This window comes from Lichenostomus cassidix, chromosome 4, assembly GCF_008360975.1.
Source record: "Lichenostomus cassidix isolate B80296 chromosome 4, HeHo_3.0, whole genome shotgun sequence".
NCBI classification, from domain to species: domain Eukaryota; kingdom Metazoa; phylum Chordata; class Aves; order Passeriformes; family Meliphagidae; genus Lichenostomus; species Lichenostomus cassidix.
Window position 1 is genome coordinate 31,036,110 of NC_139484.1, and position 12,038 is coordinate 31,048,147.

Consider the following 12,038-nt stretch of genomic DNA (forward strand, 5'->3'; position numbering starts at 1 on the left):
TTCTGATGGTTTCTGTTGACTGAGTATATAGAGGCTGGATTTGTTAGGCAAAGTATGTTTAAATGGCCATTATCTGAAACACAGGCTTGCCAGCCTAGGGAGAGGGTGCCTGAATAAGTCAAGTGTCTTGGAATGGTACCAAACCAAACAAAATATGGAAGTTTTTCCTGATATCAGACCTCAAATGCACTCAAAATGATCTGAAGATCTGAGTGGCATCATTTAAACTTAAGTGGCATTTGCAATTGCACTTGTCAATGCCAAAGTACATAAACTCTGAACATCCATCAGATGCAATGTTTGACAAAAATGTGTATTACCAAAATGTTAAATGTCCTCACTTTTATGCTTGAGAAATCTCTTGTGATAGAGCTGAAAACAAATTGAAACTACTTAATTTTTTAGGTTAAAAATTCTCCCTTTCTTCAAACATTGCTTTGGTCAATTGTCCCGATGTTTTTTTTATCAGGAAATGTGTTTATTTTAAAAGTTCCTCCTGTGTCACATTGCTAAATTAATTTATCTAAAGCTCTTAGAGGGTTCAAATTTCAGTATGTTTCCAGTGTCACAGGCAAGTGATTTCTGGGCTGAAGTGTTCTCTTTCTTCAAAATGTATAGTACACTTCATCTAGGAACCCAGTTCCTTGTCTTCAGATCAGTGCTCCCCAGTTTTTCAGTGACCTGATCCTAAGTAACCTATGGCTACTAAAATGTTACGTTGAAGAGTGATAATGTACTACTCAAATTATGGTAGGAATTTGAAATACTTTGTAGTATTTTAACAGCTTACCTTAATGTTTGAAAGGCCATTTGAAGTGAAATCTAATGTTGAGTGTTGTGCATGTTACTTTTGGAACAAGTATTTGTGATTAAGTATTTGTGATTAATTTGTGATTAAACAAGTATTTGTGATTAAGGAAAATAGAATCTTCATCATATATGGAAATAAAATGAATGTGTTTTATCACACAGATAAAACTACATTCTATTTTACCACCTTTCATAGTTTGGTAAAATTGATCAGTTCTTTTTCAGGAAAAAAAAAAGCTGATAAGGTTGAGCTGCTCTCACTTCAATCTAGAAAATTTTTGCTTGTGCTTCTCATGTGTCAGAAATCATCTTTAACAAGATTAGTGTTAATGCCTCCTTACTTAATAGCAGCAATTGGATTTTAGCTCCTGAATGTGGATTTCCATTCTGTGTGTATCTATACTTGAGGCTACATGATATTTTCAGTGCAAAGCCTCTGTTTAGAATGATTTGACTGAAACAAGTGTGGGCCCATTCTCAGAACCTACATGGCTTTACTTCTGCCTTAGACTGTTGTTTGCTTTTTGGTTTAGTTTAAAAAAAAAAAAAAAACCTTTAAAAGTGAATAGTCATCTGTGGAGTGAATTAAAAAAGGATAGACTTTCTCGTAGTATCTTACTGCCTGTAAACTTTGTGGCTGCTTCAGTGCATCTGTGAAGCATTAGTCATGCTCTGTCTGAGTGTTGCTGAGCTGGTTATTCTGTGTATAATGCATGAAATATTCAGTGTAAATTGGCACAAGCTCATAAAGGAAAAATCAGTTTGGCCGAAATAAGGTGCTGTTCTTTAGTGGCATAGAGCTTACAAGTAGTAGTTTGTAACTCCTTGGTTTGTGATAGTCTGTGTTTCTTTAGACTCAGTATGTAAACTGAGATGTGGGGTTTTACAAGTGTGTATTGAAGTCTTTATTTTGCTAAAGGCAAAACATCACAGCTTACAGAGGTATATTTAATGAGATGCAGGTAGGCCTGTAAGAATAACGCTGGAGCACCTGTGGATAGCCCTGAACAGAAAGATGGTGTGTGCTGTTTTACTCTGTGTGAATCTGTCCAAATTTGAATTAGTTAACAGGCTTATGAAATTTGCTGCTGGTGCATTCTCAGCCAGGCTTTCTACAGCCAGCTGCTGAAATTGCTGCAAAAGGGCTCTCTGCCTTTAGTAGCCTTTCTTATCCCATTCAGCTTGAGATTCACGTGAGGTGACAGTCCATTTATCCAGTGCTGGAAAGAAAGGAGCAGTGGGCACAGTGCCATCAATGACCCCAATTTCCCCCCTAGTTACAAGCATGGAATGATTTTATCCTCACACTCTGCTGTGGACCATTGTGAGATGTGTTTAGGGCAGACAAGTATTCCTTCTGGATTTTATTTGAGGGAGTTGGCTGAAAATGTGAATGAGATGAGGGCTGGAAATGAAACCATGCCTAATGTTGCTGAGTCAAATCTCATCTGCAGCCATGACTCCCTGAAAAAATAAGCGTGAGAGTTTTTTCTAGCTTTTTTTTTGGTGTGCTATTTTGAAAAAAGGATAAGAGCCTACTGATTAAGTAGCAAATCATAGAAAATTTTCTTCCTGCCCCTGTCTTTTAAAACTAATAGTGCAAAGCATTGGCAAAGTGGCCTTTTTTCCCTGATACCATTTGGATTTGCATTGTCTGATGAGAGTCTAAAATTCCTGGATTGAAAATTTATGTTCAGATAGTTTTGTTTTATGAAATAAATTTGCCTTTTCGTTTCTTTTGCTGCAAAATTACATTACAAAACTGTTGTGTATTGTTTCACTACATTTTGGAAGGATTAAAAAAAACCCCCATGAATCTTTTCTGCCCGAATTTGATGCAAAATCCTAGTTGTTTTCCTCTGTTCAGTGTGTGTGGCTATTGAAACGATGTGGAAGTTCATAAGATGACAAGCAGTGTTTTCTGGTTGTTAGCACAGTAGATGAGAATTCAAAAAAGTTGATTCAGTTTTAACACTTCATTACAGAAGTCCAGTATAATTTGGGATGAGGCTTAATGTTAAAAACCAGCGTAATACCATTGCTTCTCTGCATGTTTGTTTATATTTTATGTTGTGAAATACATGTTGCTGCATGTCCATCCATGGACCACACTCCATATGATCATGAAATACCTCATGTGTGCTTGCTTTTCAATTGTGTGGACTTGGCAGTATTGGGATGTAGCTTGATATAATGTATTTATATTAGTGCATTGTGTTTTACATAGTAAATTGATGCCACTGTCATAACGTACTTAGTTGTCTTATGGAATTTCAGTTGTTTTAAATTAGTTGAATAAGTAGAAATGGTTGTCAGATACTCAGTCTATAAGAAATCTGTTGAAAGGAACACTGTCAATCTTTCAAGCCTGTAAATAGCTGCAGCTTTTAATGTTCCTGATGATTTTTAGAAATATCTAGAACTTCCATTCTGATACAAGATCACTTAATAAAACAAAAAACAAACAACAGACTCAATCATGAGTATTCACATTAACAGCAAGAAAAGCGTGCTTTTAGGAAGAAATGTTTGGGGTGCAGGATTCTCAAGGGTTTTGTCTTAAGAGGCTCATATGAGTTATGGTAGATGGACCTATTTATATATAATTTCTAAATCTTATATATATATATATAAATTTTGGAACTTTATGGTAACTGATTTTTCTCCAGATAGAGGAAAAATGTGAAGAGCAAGGAGGAAGGAAGCTGAGAAGGTTCTGCAATGTGCCTTATGCAAAATGAAAGCAAAAAGGTTGCTTGACTTAAATAAAAACTGAATTGGGCTCACTCTGGGCTTGGTTATGACACAAAGTAATTTAAGTAATGTCAGCAGAAAAACATAATTGTGTACACACCTAAATTTGCAGAGTGTTGCTAATGGGAAGTAGCATGGTATGCAAAGTTTTAAACATGTTTGCATAAATAATGCGTGCTTCTTTGCCCAAACAAATTTGTCTCTATTAATAACAAAACAGTATAAAATAATTTATTCAGCATTTCTAGTGTTCATATTGAAAATAAAAGATACTGTATTGATTGTCCCATTAATAAAAAAAAAGGGGCTAGTTCTTAACATTGCCAAGTGCAAGTGTCCTTTTACTAGGAAGGATATTTGTTGTTGCTTTTCTTCATCTACAAAATTCAGTGTGTAATTTCAAAGGCAACTGCTTTTATGATTCTGTGATGGTGATGATCTGCTCATGATTTCAAATTAGATTGATGTGTACATCACACTGGGAAGTAATACAAAATACTAAATAGATATTCATAGTCTGTATATTTGAACACATCCAGTAGCATTAATTCCTGAAGAGTGTGACTGTGGTATACATATTAGGTGTGTTTTTGAAGTGAGACACAACAAAAATTGTGGGATAATTTTCCCTGAAATGTGAAATTCTTGAGATGATTTGGGCAAGCTCATGGTAACCATTTTTTTTTTTAATGGAAGTTGGGTGTTTCTTTATGGGAACATCCACTGGTAACGTTATAATGGCAAAAAGTAGTTCCCATCCCTCTGTTCTGGGAAAACACCACCTTTTTAGCCACACAGCTTCCTTCCTTCATCTGTGTTGTAAGACATTCTTACTGTTTCGAGTTATGTTGTGTATTATTGTTACTATATAGGCAATGCTATCATTGAATTTTGTTTAGCACCTGAAGCACAGCAAAATCTTTAGTTCATCATTCTTTTAGTAATGACTACTGGCAAGCTAATGCAAAATTAATGACATGCAGTGTGTTATTTACTCAACTTGCAGCTTCTGTCAGAGGTTGTCTATTTTTATAAATTACATCATCCCTACTGCAGAACTCTCATATCCATTGGGATTTACTGTTCTTCCATTCCCTTTGGAAGGGCTCACATTGATGTCATGACTGGATTTGTAATTGTGATTAGATTTGGAAACTCAAAGAGAAACATTGAAGCTATGCAGTATTTTCTGCAACTGAAGTGTCAGTAATATTCTGAGGGGTGGGTTTTTTACATATTGGCAGTAGGTCCTGTCTACAGCTTGTAGAGTTGCCAGTACTTTATAACCACACATCTGTGAAACTGTGGTTAATAATAGCATAGATTTTCCAGAGTAGTGTGATTCTATTGCTGTTACTGACTTGTGATGTGCTCTTTTATATTATATAAAATATTTTCTGAGATGTAAGGTATAGAACTAAATGTGAGGTATGTCATCAAAGCAGAAAGTTGTTCATACAGCAGAAAAAATTGACTTTTCATAACTCTTTTCTAAATTGATCATTGCATAATGTAACTAAATAGAAATATTCAGTTTCCACCAGTTGGACTCCATGATCCTTGTGGGTCCCTTCCAACTCAGCATATTCTGTGATTAGAGCTGAGGAAAATTTAAAAAGCAAATATATTAATGTGTTCTTCAATATTTTTAAAAAGGATATCCTCATTAACATAAGGTTCATCAGTTAGAAACACTGTTTGTATATAAGGTACATATGGAGAAATGGGATCTGCCATATTCTATCTGTAGAATGCCAATACGGATCCTTTCAATGCTGGCATTTCTGTACAGATGTGACAGTAGTAGTGGAGTTATTTGCCCATTAAAGGATGGAAAGAAGCTGTCAATTCATTTTTTTTCCCAAGCATTTGAGCCCCTGTTATGTGACCTGAGCTTGACATAGTGACTTAAAGATAAAATTATTAGTATGACTTGGTGTCAGTCTTTCCAAAAAAGGTTCAGTTTCTGAGTACTTCTAATAAGGCCTTGTATTTGACTTAACTAATTTCACATTATCATTTTGCTGAGTGAATTTCAAAGCTCTAAAAAATTAACAAAATTAGTATTTAAAATATCTTAAGCAATTAAGACAGTATGTATAGAATTGAAACATGGGGAAAATGTAATGTTCTAAGTTCCAGGAAGACCAGTGGCATTCTGGCTGGGATAAGCAGTCATTGTCACCCTGTACTCAGACCGGGTGAATCCACTCCTTGAATCCTGTGTAAAGTTTTGGGTCTCTCACTACAAAAAGGACATTGAGGCACTGAAGTGTGTCCAGTGTGTGATGAGTAAACCCTTGATGGGTGGATGTGTGTTTTACAGTGCCCAGGCTACAGTCTGCTGAGTGTAAATGCCATTATCCATGCTTACATCCTTCACTGGGTGACACTTCAGGAGAGCTAGCAAGTCTTAAGCAAAGCAAGGTAGTTACCTGGAATTTACAAGGTTTGTGTGTAAATTCTTTCCCTGTCCTTCATCACCCTCTTGTGCAGTCATGCTCTTTAAACACTTTTTAAATTCCTCATATTTACACTTTTCTGATGGAAAGATTTCATTAATTTTTTTATGATTTTTTTTTTAAATGTAAGGTCTAGTTAAAGTGTGAGTATTCTGTTGTATGAGTAATGGGTATTGGGAGCTAGGCTTTAGGTTTGAGTGGTTAGCCTTAATTGTATTTGAACTTTCAGACAGTAAAGTTTTGACATGCATCTGAAACAGGTGTTGTGTGTTGTTGATGTGGCTGGCAGAAAACCTACACAGATTGTGTTCTCACTCTGTTTTGCATTATTTTATATGCGTGTGTGCATGTGCTAAGATGTAAAATATTTTACTTTTCCTTCCTTTTACTTCTAAATTATGTATTACTCTTGAACACTGTAATTAGCTGAATGTAAAGGCCTGCAGCTAACTGGTTTTAAAGTCTTCAAATGATCTGTGGTGCACAAAAGACCACTTCAACAATTTTGACACCAGTCTTGGAATACAAAACAATGTAGAACTAAATTATAAGGGAAAATCAGCCAGGTAGGTGCACTTCTATGTATTTTTATTTAACACTTCTATATCTAGGTAGCTGATATTTTAATTGCAAGGAAAAAATGTAGTGTTGCATTTGCAAAATGGGACATCCATTAACTGATGGTAGTTGGCTTCCTGATTTATTTGATTGGGAAAGAAGAGAGGGAAAGGGCATTTCTTAGACTTTTATATTAAGTTCTCTTTATTTGGAGGATACATTGTCATGGTTTGACTTTTTTCCTATTTTGCATGGGGTTTGTTACTGATAAAAGATCTGCATAAATTGTTTCTGTACATTTGCTAGAGGCAGGGCACAAAGCTCTCAAGATATGTTAGTGCATGGTGCATTACACAAGAGAGGATATGCAGGGGCACAAGGAGAGAGTTCTCCCAAAAGAAAATAATCTTACAGTGGTAAACTCTTCAGTGTTGATTTTAATTGAGAACCCCTAGAGTAGGCTCTTCAGAGAGTCTCCTGGCATGAGACTGTGACTGGAGACAAAACAAGAGTTATTTCCTTCCAACAGACAGCTGAAGTGAACGAAAATTGTCTGTAACAGCAACCAGCTTTTTCCAAGTTAAACTTCCTCAAAACTCCAGAGATAAGTAGTAAGTTACCCTGGGAGATGTCCAGGTACACATTAAAAAAGATGAACAGGCAGTCTGGTGATGTTCTGCTGGTCCCATCTACATCTCCACCTTGAACAGAATTTCAGATTCTCCCTTAAAGCTTCCAAGTAAATTCAAGGAAAACTATTAGAAAGCATATTGTATTAGCTTAGAATGAAAATACTACCCCTCCACTACTGCTTAAGTCACCCAATGAATAAACAAACAACAAAAAATGACAGAAAAACAGATAGCATTTAGACGAGACTGAAAATCTGGGGTTTGTTTGTTTTGAATCTATTAATATTTCATATTGAGACATTAAATAATTGTTCCCCTGCCTTGGTTGGTCTCAGATATGTTCAGTTCTGTTCCACAACAATGATTCTTGTAATACAAAAATATCAGCATATTTTAGGTAACAAATTTCAGTGCAGCTACTAATGACCATAACAATATAGAATTTGGACAGTTGATTGACCTCAGAAAAATCCCTGAGTCTTACTTTTTACCTTTGAACAGTGCAGCAGTAGGATACACATGAAAGAGGTATGCAGTTATCCACCTTCAGTAAAGTTTTTCTACATTGTTACACAGCAAAGAATGTGAAATTTTAGGGTTGCCTCACATAAGTGAAGAACTTGTGTCCCTGGATTCCTGCTGCAAAATTGGTATGGACACAATGGTATGTGGGAGTTTTTGTGGGTATTTTTGTTTGTTTGTTTTTCTTCCAAGATAGTGGGGTTGATTTTTATCTCAGTGGTGAACCCTGTCCCCAGCAGGTATGGATGTCAAAGGGCTGTTTAGATCTGGTAAAGAGAACTTCCTACTCCTGTATGCTTGAGATTATGATTTTTGACCTCAAAAGTGTGTTGGCTGTTTTGCTTTCATGCTTTTTTTCCCCAGTATAAAAACAGAAAGCACTTTCTCACGTACTCCAGTGTAATTAACATGCCATTGTTAAATCTGGTCATTACATCAATGTGAGAAAATTTTGTCAACATTGGGAAAAACTTCCATCTATCCTGACCTAATGCATTTTTTCCACTTCTGAAGTACTGAAACCATTAAGGAAATGAAACCTATCTGTGACCATTCTGCCAACTGATGTCATTAGTATTGCAAATTTTATGCCTAATTTTTAGCATTTAATAATATGAGGTAAAGCTTTAAAGCTGTGTTAATAAGCATTAAACTTTAGGTTTGTGTAAGTAAGAACACTTTGCTTTGTGTAAAAATCACAGGTAAATCAGTTAAACATCACATAAAGTGACTTCACAAACATACATATTGTGTATGATTTTGACCTAGCAGGAACACAAATGATTTTTTTTTTCCCCTTAAAAACATAGTTAGATGTAAAGCATGAATAATTATGGAGTCCAGAGAAAAGTTTCTGTGCTCTGGTGCTGTGGTGAGCCTTTGCTCGAGTCGGTTTTATAATTTAGATATTCTGGAAATAGGACATCTTGTCACATTTTGGATGAGTGTCCATCAGTTACAGGTTTTCTTCATGTCTGCTCTAACATAATTGTTGATTGTAAGAGAACTCGATGGCAGGTATTTTAGATTAATACCATGACTTGCTCCTGTTTTAAGATGGATGGCATGCAAATAGGTAGTTTGCTGTACTGAAAGCAGAGCTGTGCACAGAAGGTGACAAATGAGTCTGCTGTCAGAGGGAAGATTGGCAGTCCACAGCACATCCACCCAGCTGAGGCACCAGCCCGACTGCTCTGGGCTTGTCATTATTTTAAAGATCTGGGTTATAGATTCATCTGCAGTAGCAGTTCAGCAGAAGGGCATTCGTTCAAATGGTCTGTAACATTAGTAAATGTGTTATCAAAACAGCACACACCACTCCATTGTAACTCTTGCTTTCGTGTCACCAGTACTGCAGTGAACATCCTTATAGTGATGGCAATGCCACAGCTTTATGAATTAAAAAAAAAATAACCTGGCAAATACTGTTTCTTCATCCGTGTGCTTTGGCCAAAGTGGTATTTTAGTACCTTGGAGAACATATTTGGTAATTTTCTTTTCTTCAACAGTTATGTTTAAAGTTCTCAAAGTTTTTGAGAAAATATTTATAAGGATAGGTGTGCCTAGACCATGCCATGTCTGCTTTATGCTGATGAATAGAAACTCATTTGCATGAAATTAGGTCATATGACCAGAATTTTAAATTGTTGGCAGTAAATTTGTCTGAATACTTTAGAATAAGACTTATGTACTGTATGGGACATTTAAATGTATTGTAGCATTTTGAGTGAATTATTGTTCTGGGTTTTTTGTGGTTGCAGTTGGTGTTTTTTAAATCTGATGGGAGCATTGTTACTTAGTATTCTCTCATAAGGTTAGTGGGAGGCAGAGAACACCAGCATTACAAAATCAGAAGCACACTGCGGGGAGCTTAACAATTTTGTTGTGTCCAATAGCCATGAGCTTAAATTAAGTTTTAAACTTCCACTTCTTTCCAAGTGAGAAGGGCAGGGGAAAGAGAAGATAGCTCTTCCTTATTTTCCTTAAAATTAGGTACTCCATTCTTGCACTCCTCATTTTAGCTGTCTGTTATTCCACCTACACAGCTGTGTAGTATCTGTGTCATTGTCCCTTCACTGTGGATGTGTTTTCTAGCTACTGGAATCATGCAGTGGCAGTAAATTTGGTGACCTTAGAGTGTTCTGTTGGTTTTGCATAGGTATTTGAACATGAAGGAAATGATTCTTTACATTGTGTTTAAAGGGAAGGGGAAAATGTGCTGATGATAATTTCTGGTTTTGAGGTACTTTGGGAAAAGAATGGTCTCTGTGTATGTAATCTGAATAAAAATTTCAGTACTTCTCTAAATAGTTGTGAGTTAAAATGACTCCTTGAAACTGAAGAATTGAAAATGCTTTTGTTGCAGCATTTGTCATTAACCTAGAAAGGTTTAATACTCCAAGCATTGTTGGCACTGCTTAGGAGAATAATATCCATGCAAGATTGTGTTCTAGAATGTAAAATAGTTGAGAGGCATTACAGTCAGATGATACATGCTGCTGAGATCTCTACAAATTTCTACCTAGAATTCAGTATTGTTTATGAATCCCTAATTTTATGAGGTAGTCCAAGGATGTCCATACATCTGTAGTTGCTTTTGATATGTTTTGTTCAGTTTCTTTTCTGTGAATCAAAAAGAGACACTAGATTTTGTTATAAATACAGTATTTTGAAAGCAGTCTGGGATAGTTCATCATGTACAATTATTGCATGTCAGGTTTATTAACATCTCACTTTAATAGCCTAAAAGTGTTTGTAAAACTATCTTGCTTTTTTTTTTTTTTCCCAAACTTCTCAGTCTAAGCAAGGAGTTCTTACACGGGTCTTGAAAAACGTATGAACAGAGTTGCACGTAGGTTTTCTATGATGTATTTATACTCGTTTATGATAGAAACTTCCCACAATATGTTGTTCTCATGTTTTACACTGATTTAAATTCCATTCATTTTTCGCTGTAGCCAACAATTCACTGCTTTAATTATTTTTTATGAGATATAAATTATAGTAATCATTTTTTGAGCTGAAAATGAACAGTACATATGATCACACTGTACCTGGAAATAGTGGCAGTTGAGGAGGAAGGAGTAGGGAAATGGAATCAACCATTTATTTCTTAAAACTGTTTTGACTCACAAATTGTCTGTGAGTGGTGTTTTCTTCACCTAGTTACATAAATGTCACTTCTCCCATTTTGAATGTAAAGAGGCTTATTTTTCTGTTTTGGAAACCACAGAGGTTTTGTCAGTCTGATTAATGTGAACAGCAATTAAACTTTGTTAGGTTGATAAAAATTTTTGCATTCATGTACAAAGTACTGGCTTAATTTACTAACTGGTGAGGTGAATTGTGTAGTAGTGACCAGCATAAGTAGTAACAAAGTGTATCCTGGCATTGTTATGTGAAGGTTTCATTTTTCAGTACTGTTTTGATGGCTTTAATCGTTTTCATGTTACTCTTGAAGGCTTATGCCACAGAAACCTGTGCTAGATTTTAGCTGGAAATACCAACTGAATGGAGAGAGGATCCATGTAGACAGTTGTGTGTGTGATGGAGTTCAGAAAGTGGTGTGCTGCCTTCCTGTGCTGGGGACATGTTTCTGCTTTGGCAGGACTTCATTTTTTTCCTGATGAGCATAAAATACCACAGTCAAATTCTGCTCATGGTGTTAAACCTCAAGGCGACCCAATCAGACTGAAGAGGGTTTTAATTGCTTTGTCAACAAGTAGTATTTTTAAATTTTGTACTGGAAGGGGTTTGCCTAAGCTTCCTAGAATTCTCAAGTTCTGCTACTTTTGATCAGCACTTCAACAGAAAATTGATTGTACTCAGCATTCAACTGTTTCTCAAGGCTTAAGCATAATTTAATGTTTTAAAATCATCTGTTACTTGCACTGGCACATGGCAAAGAGTTTCAAAATTCTAAACTAATCGTTGTAATTAAGTAACTTAAAGAATAACTTATCTTTTAGAATTTACTAGAAGAGCAAGGGTGCAAGTATCATTAAACTCTCATAAATGTAAACACACTCAATTTAAAATGTGTTGTGTATGAAACTGCATCCATAAAATAATTGTGCAAAAACAGACAGGATTATTTCAGGATCTTTTCTGGCTTTACTAGAATTCATTTCCACTAATTTTTATAGCCTCATTTGCTAGCAATCATTGCCAGGAGTGACGGAAATCAATGTCTAACAAACTAAACTCATTATCAGTTGTACATGTTAATTTGGGGGAAGGCAGCTGCAGATTGTATGACACAATATTCTGTAGTATCCAATTTTTTTCCTTGTGTATTTTG

At 35.7% G+C, this 12,038-nt stretch overlaps 1 protein-coding gene across 6 annotated transcripts in view; it reads left to right on the plus strand.

The window, feature by feature from the left end:
- RAPGEF2 (Rap guanine nucleotide exchange factor 2) overlaps positions 1 to 12,038 on the plus strand; it is a 179,761-nt gene that overhangs the window by 96,239 nt on the left and 71,484 nt on the right. The window lies entirely within an intron of this gene.